Source organism: Neofelis nebulosa, chromosome 3 (assembly GCF_028018385.1).
Source record: "Neofelis nebulosa isolate mNeoNeb1 chromosome 3, mNeoNeb1.pri, whole genome shotgun sequence".
Classification (NCBI taxonomy): Eukaryota; Metazoa; Chordata; class Mammalia; order Carnivora; family Felidae; genus Neofelis; species Neofelis nebulosa.
Window position 1 is genome coordinate 176,270,897 of NC_080784.1, and position 12,678 is coordinate 176,283,574.

Below are 12,678 nucleotides of genomic sequence, written 5' to 3' on the forward strand. Positions count from 1 at the left end.
CATTATTATTTTTTTTTTAATTTCACTTTAAAGGTTTGCTCCCAGGCATAGGAAAATTGTGTATCATTGAAGAGCATGTATGGTGGAGCAGATGCATTTATGCCAAGACACATTCGAAGAGGAAAAGTGGGCAAATTATGCAGGGGCATATGGGCTTTGGTGACACACTCAGCCAATTGTCCCTACATCTCAAGAGCGAGACACAGCTTATATTTTGGAACAACTGAAGTCAGACTTCTATTTTGTGGATGTAGATGAACGCTCAAATGTGATACATCAGGCAGCAGAGGCTGCCACTTGGAGCAATCCTGATTTATTTTAGGAAAGCTAAGCCAAGGGAAACCCATAATTTTCTAAGGAAGAGATTTTGCAATCATCTTTAAACTTTCAGATGCTAATTCCTATCTTATTTCTATAACCACCCGCTCTAGAGCATGTTTAATGAAAATAAGAGATGATGGCTGTCATATCTTAAGTGAGCTAAATTTTATCTATGCTGAAAATCACTGTGAAATAATCTCTAATTATAAAGCTGGGAAACAGAACATTTCAGCACATGTGCGTTGAAGTAGGCCCCCAGTTCTTACCACTAGAGCTATCTTGAAAATCTCACATCTGCTAAAAGGGGAAAAGATTGAGCTTCTTCATCAGTATTTTAAATAATCTAAATATTTTGCAATCACCATGAAGTTTGGCCTAAAGACCCATTTTTCTGTGTTGGTGATTAAAAACATTTTATTTTACATGAAAAATGTCTCTGATTAGTATAATATCAAATGAAGAAATTATGTAGCATACCATACATAATTTTACAAATGCTAAATGGATGCTATGTGCCAGGTGTAGTGCTAAATGCCTCAAATGTTATCTGCCTTATGTTTGTTTTCCTGCCAAGATAATGAAACTCTACATGGGATAACCTCAACCAAGAAACTTCCAAAAGATTCAGAAATCTACTTCCAACCTTTAGACAACAACGTAACAGTAAAAGGATTGAGAAAAGAACAGAAAAAAAAAAAAAAGTTTTTATCTGCTATATAGCTACTTTAAAAAATTTAAAGGGTTAGGTTTTTTATGGATTGGGAAACGTGGTAGTGTTCATTATTTATCCTTGTACTTAAATAACAAGTCATATTATTCTAACTCAAATCATTAATCTATGTATGCTATATACTGCTGGATGCTGAGCTACCCAAGGGAGGTTTCCACACAGAGCTCAACTCATAAACTCACTCCTTCAACTTTTCTGCCCTTTCAACTCAGTAATCCACTTTCAAAATTGCAATTATGAGGCAATATATAGCAAAAATAAAAGGATCCCCGACAATGTCACAAATAATTGTGCCATGTAACACCTGATGGTTTTTTTTTTTTCAGTGAAAAAAAAAATGATTTCTACAGACGTTGAGAGCTATCTTGAAGCTGAATGGACAAATGTTCATCTATACCATGTGGGTAATTCTTTCTAAACTTGTCATGGAATGACCAGCTTTGTGCTGGAATGTGTGTTAAACTTAACATGGTATGCTGATTTCAAAACAACTGTCAGATTTTTCTTTTGTTTAGAGATATACTTCATGGAAATGTTGCCGTTAGCTTGAAATTCTCACTCAGGTCTCTTAAAAAAGCCTGCCCATAAACTTAAAAAATCCTAACCCACCTCAGGTGTCACTAAATAAAAATACATTTGTCACATTTACCTATGTGGGGGGGGGGGGTGGGAATTAACCAAACTGACTCTTATGAGGTTCTGTTAAGTCTTTTTGAATTGTTATAACAGGCATTAGTGGAATATTGATTAGTAACTAAAAGCCAAAATCGACTTAGTTGATCAAGGAACGACCAAAAAAAAACCAACAACAAAAAACAACAAAAAAGAAACCACCCTGGGAAACGTTGATCTTATTATTTTGCTTTTTTAGGGATATCCTTAAGTCTGGGTCAAATCAATCCATCATCAACAACTCAACTGAATACTTGGTATTCTACCTTGGAACAAGGAAACCCGATCCATCGATTACTCTAATATTATCTGAGATACACTAAATTACTCTCACTTTAAAATCTGTTAAACAGAGAATGTCAAAATCTTTTATGCTAAGAAGGAATATTCTTAGCTGAAATTTCATGACTGAAATTTGATGAACTTTGTGCATTTCTTGGTGAAATGTTGCCTCTCAGTATATTTCAATGTCTTCTGGCTTCAAGAGTCAACTCTATGCTGCCACTTTTGAACCAGGATGTCTATTTTATATTAAAATGATATGTTTACTATTCTGCACCAGCACTGCAAGACATGGGAAGGAAATGCACACCCTATTCTAATGCAGGCTGCCTTTAAGAAGCCACCTTAACTGACAATCATATTCCAGTGTATATTTTCATGAAGTCGCTTGGTCAGAAATGTGTTTCATTGTTTACCTACCATTTTAACTTGTCTTTTCAGTATGAACCCTAGGTCACTGAACTGTGAACAACATTTAATTATAGGCTCAATTCTTCATTGAAAATGACAGGATCTTATATATATATATATATTTGTCAAATTGACTATTATGTGAAAATGAAGATTGAATATAAATCTGGAAGCTCTACAATAATTACCTAATAAAAAATGCCCAGCCTTTTCACTTAGAATAGTAAGTCCTTAAAAATCCCAAGATGTGATTCTATGGTATTTTCCAATGTCAGTCAATCAATAATTTCTTAAGTACCCACTGTATGCTTATGTTTTTTTGTATAACAAATTTCAATATTTTCATCTAAGATGAGGAGACAAAAGCCCAGAGAACCATTTGTCACAATCACATTTTTTTTAATAAGAAAAATAAGGCTATGTCTTCAATCTTCAACTCCCAACTAAACTAATTTAATTTGTATTTATATTGATCTGAGGGTTTTGTTCTAGCTCCTTGATGCTCGAAGCTGGTCTGCAGCCCAGGTATACACCTGTCATCTAGAGTTTGTTGGAAATACTTGTAAACCACCTATCTGATGAGAAGTTAATGTACAAAATATATAATGAGCTTATACAACTCAATAGCAAAAACCCAAAATAATCTGATTGAAAAATGGGCAGAGGGCCTGAATAGACATTTTTTCCAAAGGAGGCATGAAAATCACCAACGGGTGCATGAAAAGGTGCTTGACATCACTAATCATGAGGGAAGTGCAAATCAAACTGAGACATCCCCTCCTACCTGTTTGGATATCTATTATCAAAAAGACAAGAGATAACAAGAACTGGGGGAGAATGTGGAGAATAGGGAGCCCTTGTGCACTGTTGATGAGAGTGTAAATTGCTATAGCTACTATGGAAATTAGTATGGAGGTTCCTCAAAAATGTAAAAAGAGGCCCACCACATGATCTAGCAATTGTACATCTGAGAATATACCTGAAGGAAATGAAATCACTATCTTGAAGAGATGTCTGCAACCCCATAGTCACTGCAGCGTCACTCACAATAGCCAAGACACGGAAACGACCTACGTGTCTATCAATGGGTGAATGGATAAAGAAGTTGTGTTATATGCATATATGAAATAAGTCAGACAGAGAAGGACAAGTACTGTGTGATCTCGCTTTCATGTAGAACCTAAAAATGTCAAATTCATAGAAGGGGAGAGAGAGCGGAACACTGATTGCTGGGGCTGGGGGGTAGGGGTAATGGGGAGATGTTGATCAAAGGGCACAGACTTCCAATTAGAAGATAAGTTCTGGGAATCTAATGTACTGCATGGTGACAACAGTTAAAAATGCTATTATATACTCAAAAAGTATTGTTAACTAACTTGGATTTAAATTTAAAAAAAAGAAAACAGAAAAAAATAAGAAAAAAATCATTTGAATAAACTGTGGATGAAAACTTCCCATATTTGATGAAAATTATAGAAGCACAGATCCAAGAATCTCAAAAACCCCAAGCAGAAGAAACAAAGAAAACCACATCAAAGCACATCATAATCAAATTGCTCAAAACTAATGACAAGACAAATACCATCTGATTTCACTCAGATGTGGAATTTAAGAAACGAAACAAATGAGCAAAGGGGAAGAAAAGAGAGGGGGGTGCAAACCAAGAAACAGACTCTTAACTAGAGGGAACAAACTGATGGTTATCAGAGGGGAAGTGGGTGGGGGGATGGGTGAAATCAGTGATGTGGGTTAAGGATGGCACTTGTGATGAGCACCAGGTGTTGCATGGATGTGCTGAATCACTATATTATACACCTGAAACTAATATTACACTGTATATTAACAAAAAAAAAAAAAGTGTTAAGAGAGTAAATCAATTATTTATTTAATTTATTTAAATTCAAGTTAGTTAACATATATGTAGTATCAGTTTCAGGACTACAACTTAGTGATTCATCACTTACATGTAACACCCAGTTTTCATCCCAACAAATACCCTTCTTGATGGCCATCGCCCATCTAGCCCATCCAGCCCATCCCCCCTGCCGCCTCCCCTCCAGCAACCCTCAGTTTTTTCTCTGTATTTAAGAGTCCTTTATGGGTTGCCTCCCTTGAAAAGAGTAAATCTTATTTTTTTAATGTCTATTTATTTTTTGAGAGAGAGAAAAAGAGAGCACATGTGGAGAAGGGGCAGAGAGAGAGGGGGACCGAGGATTTGAAGCAGGCTCCACACTGACAGCAGGGAGCCCGATGCAGGAGTTCGAACTCGTGAACTGCGAGATCATGACCTGAGCCGAAGCTGGAAGCTTAACTGACTGAGCCACCCAGGTGCCCTGGGTGTTCTAACCACCACACACATGCACACACATACACACAATTACACACAAAGGTAATTATGTGAATTATGTGATGAAGATGTTAACTAACCCTGTCATGGTAATCATTCCACAGTATATACGTGTATCATATTACATTGTTCACCTTAAAGTTACACAATGTTATATATGAATTATAGCTCAATAAAGCCAGAAAAAAAAGAGATACCATATCTCAGGCCCCACCCTGACCTGTTGAATCCTAATCTGCATTTTATATGATTACCAGGTGATTGATAAATTTGAGAGTGACTGATACGCATTGTACCAGGAAATTAGAAGTTTTAAAATACAATTTTAATATTGGAGGAAAGGGCTATTAAGACATAACTAATAACGTGATTAAACTATTCAGTGGCTGAAGAATGAATTATTCATTGTTATTAATTATTGGTTTATAAATAGATTGAGGTTTTTGCTTTGTTTGCTGATGAGCACTATTTACATGACAATGGAATAACTCCTTAAGGATTAAGAAATTAAGACATTTTTATATAATACTAAATAATTAGTTCGGATGACTTACTGTCTGAATTAAATATTTATTTTGGAGGGATGTATGTGAGCTTAAATGTTATGTCTCAATGCTTTCGTGTACAGACATGGTGGATGCCATTGTTTCAATTCTATAGGTGAAGAAAATAAGCCAAAGAATTTAAGCAATCACATAGCAGGTTGGACACATTCTACCAGCTTAACATCCGCAGTGGAAAAAGGAACACTTGCCCGTCTTAGCGGCTGGGGCAGAAAATCCTGGAGAGTACTTTCTCTGCCCCATTTTGAGTCACTTTGGCCAGAGGAATAGGATAAACGCTTGGACAGGGCTGGGTCATGTGACCACTCCTGTGGCCAAGAGGAGAGGAATAAAGAAATAATAGGATTCAGGGCATACAAAGTGGGAGGAAGAGGTTGCCCCTGGAAAGAGAGCTTCTGGTTGTAGAAGGCTAAACAAAAATCAGTATAGATGGTAAGTGTGTGAACTGCACCATGATCATACACTGAGGCCTTTTGATTTCTTTTCAATTACCCTTTACTGAAGCATTGAAAGAGTAGTTTTCATTTGGTTGTGGTGATGAGATGCATCCATATTGAAATCTCCTGGAAGAATATGTAAGCACACGCTCACCAGCATAAAGCCCTAGACTGATATAGTAAGAATCTTGGATGAGAGTGGGTGGGACAATATACGTGTAGGATCCCAGGTTTCAAGAGGTGTCTGTTTGCACTTAGGTATTTTAATTTATTCAAAATGTTTTCTGAATTGCATTTTAATTGGACAGTGATAAGTGATTAGGTAGTGTAAGGCTTCTTGGTTTTAAAAATGTCGTCTTTTTATTTCAAAGAAAATGAGTATGTGTCATATTTCTTCTTTAGGTAACCGCACCTGTGGAAAGTCCACCGGTTCATTTTGAGAATTCGTGTTAGTATTCATGCAGCAGCTGGGGCCTTACCTGAGAAGAGATAAATAGCCCCCAAGCATTTGCCTTGTAAAACCTTGCAAACAGCCCATCATTAAAACTCAAAGTAAATGTTTGCCACGTTTCTTTAATGCTCCCAGTATGTGTGATGATCAACATCAGTGATTAAAATGAGAATTATCAATCTTGAGGTTATTAATTACTAATGTCTTTTAGCCCCATTAACAGGAATAAGTGTGAGAAAAAATATCAATCAATGCTATCTTGCTTAAGTAATCTTTTCACTGCATGCATCTGAAGGTTAGGCTGTCGAAAGTCTTCAAGCCCTTACCAAAGTCCTCAACCTCTCAATAAACATGTATTAATGCATTCTTTATCTCTTCCTTGAGTGTCCCTCAATTCTAAGGTATTTTTCACTTTTGGATCTTTATCGTAAAGTGTTTTATTTAAATCTCTCTTTTCTAGTCTTTACAGGTGATAGCTACCAATCATCTCCAAATCAATTGTTCATTCTTTCAATGTAACATGATTAATGATAGCTCCAGTTCTTTGGCAATGACTATATCTGCAATAATAGAATGTTGCTTATTCTTGTTTGAAATTCCCTTGCCCTTTCTAATATCTGCCCTTCTATAACCTTTTCCTTTTTCAACAGGGTGCGTGACGAGATACCAATCTCTAACCATTTAGTTCATAGAAAAATCCCCTGAAGTCTTTTGAACCGGAGTTCTTTTTAACCCAAACACTGAAAGCCTCTTCTGTGTAGTACAAATCTTTCTTCATCTTCTAAAAGTCACTTCAAAAGGTGTTTCATTTTTCTAGAAAACTAGTAAACCTCATTATACTCAGATGCCACCTTGTTCAAAGCTTTTAATACTTTGTTTAAGGCATGTTACCACTGTGCTAGGGAAAGGCTTACCTCATGTAAAGATATTTACAGCATCTGAGTAGACCGTGTAATCCAATCACCTTGGTCAGTGTAGCCAGAATGTGAAAACAAAAAAAAAAACAAAAAAACAAAAAAACACTCAAATTAAGCTGCTCTCTTTCTATTCCTTGACTGTAACTACTTTCAACCTCATACCTTTTGAAAACCAAAACCAACTATTAAAATTAAGTCATGTAGAAATAATTCCTTCTTTCCCAAGTTCCTAATAAAAACTGAAATTGAATTTTATTGATGGCCCTCAAATTAAGCTCTCTGTGGTTTCATTCTCAACATTAGCAACAAAACGACTATTAAAAACGAAATCAAAATCCAAGATTCTGCTCTTAATCTTGCGTTGCTAAATTTAAGAAGCTTTATGTGTCATGGACATGAAATATGCCTGTGTATTCATGAGATATTTTAAGCCTAAAGGCAAGCCATCTGTCCACCTTTGTGTCTCCCTACTCTTCATGCTACTCTCCTTCCCACCCTTAGTATCTCTTCCTTTTACTTTTAAAGCAACAGACGGGTTTCAGAAAAAATACACACATGAGCTCATTTGTTGGCAAAAACTGTGTGTGTATCGTTTATGTTTATACGATGTCTATTTCTGTTTACATACCCATATATCGATTTGGATACACAGAAAAAGCACTGGAAGAGACTCACCAGGTTATTTACATGAGGAGGAATGGGATGAGTTGGTGTGGAGGACAGGGTATAAAGACAGACTTTCCTGCACGTGTTTCATTTTCCATATTTCAGTAAAAACATACTTACGTTTAACTTGTGTGAACATTTTACAAAGTTAAATGCACTTTCAAACTATTGCTTGATACTGATAAAGAACTGGGGGCATGGGCAAAATCCCAGTTCCTTGGTCATTGACATCCTACCCTGCCAAGCATTGAAGTGAAAAGAAGTGATTTTTAATAAGATAGAACAAACAACAGAAAACAGAGAAGGCGAGGAAGTTGAAGAATGGAAAGGAGCCGCGGCTTTGGTAGCAAGAATTCATGGGAGATTTTCAAGAACATAATTTCATCAGAGTAGAAAGCAAGAGTAGAAATCAGAAGTTGGAGTAAGCTGGGGGACTGGAGGAAGTGTGCGAAATTTTTCCAGCCAAGTGTGAGCTACGTGTTTTAAGACATTGACACTTTAGGAAATGAGAGAAGCAGAATCAGCCCAAAAGAATAATGGAGCAGGAATGATTTTTATCATATTGGGGTCTGAGGGGGATAAGAATATAGTCAAAGTCTTATGGAAATATAAGAATTTGGGTATTTGATGTAATAAACTCCAGGAGGAGGTCTTGAGATGACACAGGAAAAGTTTTACAACATGACTATTTAAAAATATGCAATGATGGCCAATTCTATTGAGAGACTGGCATCTTTACCCAGTAAAAATTTTGGCCAAGTAAACACTGGTCTTTTTTTTTAAGTTTATTTATTTTGAGAGAGAGGGAGAAAGAGAGTATGAGTGGGGGAGGGACAGAGAGAGAGGGAGAGAATCCTAAACAGGCTTTGCGTTGTCAGCGTGGAGCTCAACGTGGGGCTTAAACTCACAAACTGTGAGATCATGACCTGAGCTGATAACAAGAGTTGGCCCCTCAACCGAATGAGCCACCCAGGCACCCCAACGCTGGCCTTTTTTTTTTTAAACAAAGAAAAGAACTATAGCCAGATGTTTTGGTCTCAAAGAACTCCATTAAGAGAGAAGGGCCACAATAATGACGTTTTACTTAAGCACTTCATTTGTGTCTACCTCAGCAATAACACAGCAATGATCAGACCCTCCAACAAATCCTTGCAACCTAGTTAGCTTTTCTGTTCCTCCTGGCATGTGATGCTGAAACCTCATGGGGAGAACTGTGCTACTTTTTAATAAAAACTATCTGGACAGCATTTAACTGGAGCATTAACCTGTTTTGGAGAACGATAGATCTGCTGACACTTGCATGTCTCTGGCAATTAAATGACCAGAAGAAAAATACAAGTGACACTTCTAAATTTAGAGAGTGAAGATAGATTAATTAAGGCCCCAAGTAGATACACTCATGTAAAATCATATATATGTGTAATGAACTTGTAGGGTATCTACAAGATGCAAGGCGCTATGTTGAGTATCAGGGTAAATAAAAGCAGCTTATGTATTTGAGGAAGATGAACATCTTTTTAATATATTTAGAGTTATATATTTAAATTTGTAAAAATGTCTCTTAGAACTATAAAAGTACATTATAATCCTCCTATAAGAGTTTTACATGACCATTAAGCCTTGGAAAATACAGCAATGTATCAAATGGAGAATTAAAATCACTTTTAATCCCTCTACCACTCAGAAATGGTGCTATTCATACTTTGGTGTATTTACTTAGTCTCTTTTCCCCATCCATTGCCTTCTACCTGGCCAATAGCCTAGTATCTCCACTGGTTGGAGCCCTCAGAGTAGAATTACTGGATCAAAGGGTACAGAGGTTTAAGACTCTTGAGATGTATTACTTAGTTGATTTCAAGAAAGGTTGATTCAGCTCATGTGCACTTGCCTGCATTAAGTGTATATATCTCTTAAAAATCTTCAGCATCTAGTGTGGACAAAACGTGCAATTTCATTGTTTTAATTTTCATTTTATTTATTTGAATAACCAACATTCATTGAAAAATCACCACGTGCTGAGTGCCAATCTGAGTGCCCCTCTTTAGACATACATGTGAATATGACAGTCTCTGTCCTCAAGAAGCCCAATACGGAGGACAGCGCTCACATAGGAGGTGGCTCGAAAAATAAATGCTTTGATGAGGCATTGTGTACACCCTGTGTAGTGGGAGCAAAAACGAAGGGGTATTTAACTTTCCGTGGAGCGATGGGCTGAGTCGATTTTTATTTTTCTCATGGAGGATGAAAAGTGAACTGAAGCTGTAAACACCCTTTAATTTGAATACAAGTCTATGAAACAAGGTTATCATTTCCATTTTACAGATGAAGAGACAAAGTTAAAGAGGTAATTATTTACTTTGGGTGACAGATTCAGCAAACAACAGAGAGAAAATTAGAATGTATGTCTGTCTTACATCAGAACCCCAGCATTTTATATCCTTCCTACATTGCTTCTCTGCATCTCCCAATAAGATATTTGTTATATACCCCTTTTTTGTTAAGGTATTTAAGATCTCTATCTCTATCATCTATCTATCTATCTATCTATCTATCTATCTATCTATCTATCTATCTATCTATCATCATCTATCTATCTTTCTATCATCTATCCATCCATCCATCCATCCCTACACATCTTTTGTTTGTTTGTTTAACCTGGGAATCCTGGCCTACTTCAGAGATCAATTTGACTTTCTAGTCCTGTTCCTGCTCAGATGCTCGAAGCACTGAGGGAGCTCGAAGCTCAGGCTGAATGGTACACAGAGGCCACCAAGAGCCACCTGCTCTTGTTTCAGCTGAGGAGGCTGAGGCTCAGAGAAGGGGGCACCATAGTCACTTGTGGTGGAGAGAACACAAACACTGACATTTCTGATTTCTGCTCCACTGGCCTGCCTCCATACCACACTGTCCTTGGTGTTTACAGTTTGGTTCAACAAAATATGAAGTTTGGACCCAAATCAAGTGCAATTTAAAATTTGTGGGTCAGGATCCATTTTTGTTCAACTTCTTGCTCTTTGTTGGCTGAACCGTACAGAGGTATTTAGACAGTCTGCTCTGCTCCTTCCCGTAGGGATGAGGAAGGGGAAATACTGAACATTTAAGTACCTCCTCACTGTATGCCAGACACTTATGTACTTTACACCATGCAGTCCTCACAACTCCTTCATGTATCTATTATAAGCTCCAAGTCACAGATGGGAGCATAGGGGGAAATGTACAGGGAGTTTAAGGAACCTAAACTGCTCAGCACAGAAGTAGAAGTGGGAGAATTGGGACTTGGTCTGTTTGACACCAAAGACTATGCCCTTTTCACGGAATCCCGCAGCTTCCGAACCCTTATCCAAAACTGATGAAATCTTGCATATTGGGCATATACATTATGATCTGGTGGTAAATACTAAGTTCTACTTCATTTTCTGCTGCTCCTAAATCTACATGCCTGCCCCTGTCACCTTAGCTCCAAGCATCTGGAACTTCTTTCAGTTCCTGGAATGAGTCACTGGATCGCTTGCTTGGGACTGAGCAAGAGACAGTGCAGGGTTCTAAGGGAATTGTAGGAATTCTAGGGCCAGACTTTTTGGATGCAAGTCTATTTTCAACTACTTACTACCAACATTGTTTCGGGCAAGATCTATAAACTCAATGTTCCTTAGTTTTTCTATCTGGAAAATGCGATTGATAATACCTCACTGGGTTGTTCTGATGATGAAATGAAATCATGTATGTAAAGCACTTCAGCGTAAGACCTCACATACTGCAAACGTACAGTAAATGGCAGTGATTTTCGCTGTTGCCTCTGCAGTATCCACGTTCTGTTGATCTGGAGCATGCTTTGTTCTTAAATCCATTTGTCTAGCTAATTTCTCTACATTCTTCAGGTCTCAGTTTCAGAGCCAATTCTCCAGAGAAGTGTTCCCTGACCGTCTAACACTGTTTCTTCCATATAGTCATACAGGAGCCTGTATTTCTCTATCAATGAACATAAATACACTGCATTAAAATGAATTCTTGCTATACTCCTCACCAAACTCCAAGTTCTCTGAGGTGAGGACTGAATCTTTCTTGTTCACCATTTTCCCTCCTTCACCAAGTTCAAGGTCAGACCCAGAGTAGGTAGGCATGTTCCTGGGTAAGTAATGGAATTGCACGCTTGCTTGTATTTTACCAGTGGACTTGGGGAAATGTTCCCTCTCAGGGGAGATGAACGGGCATGAAGAGTGACAGAAAAGATGTTTTGGTTTTCTCGCCTTCCTGAAGGCACAGCTGTTAGGCTGGGCCAAGCTGCCTGGTTGTGAATCACACAGAATTTCGGGGCTACAGGATTAATTTATAATTGTGTACAATTGTGCAGTTGTGAGGTTCAGTAGTGAGCAATTCAAGGAGTGAAAACATAAAGGAAACAAATGGGTCCAGAGGCATACACTGAGATAAAACAGTGAAGAAAAAAAGAAGACATCACCTGGAAAGTGATCAACAGTAGTTGAAGCTGTTGTAATGGCTTCCGCCGCTGGCTGGGAAATCCTTGCAGATTCAGTCAGTCGCTTGGAACACTCAGATGCCTCCCTTTTCTCTCCGTATGTGGAGCCACTGTCACTATATTGATAGGTAGTGAATTAGCTCTCTATTGCTGCTGTCACAAATCACCGCATACTTGGTGGCTTAAACAATGCACATACACTCTCTCATAGTTCTATAGGTCAAAAGTCCAACGTGCGTCTTCTAGGCTAAAATTCGGGGCTGAGTCCTGTCTAGAGGCTCTAGATGGAAATCCATTTCTTTGGCTTTTCCACCTTCTAGAAGCCTGCCCACGTTCCTTGGCTCGTGGCCCCCTTCTTCCATCCTCAATGTCAGCAAGAACAGATGGAGTGCTTCTCATATTGT

General features: G+C 37.9%; 1 long non-coding RNA gene across 1 annotated transcript in view; it reads left to right on the forward strand.

Moving 5' to 3' along the window:
- Positions 1-11,857, forward strand: part of LOC131507709 (uncharacterized) — a 32,811-nt gene extending 20,954 nt beyond the window's left edge. The window contains exons 3-4 of the long non-coding RNA XR_009259640.1: positions 6,166-6,315; positions 11,753-11,857. This is a non-coding gene — a long non-coding RNA (uncharacterized LOC131507709). The remainder of the gene's footprint in view (positions 1-6,165; positions 6,316-11,752) is intronic.
- The last annotated feature ends 821 nt before the right edge of the window (positions 11,858-12,678 follow it).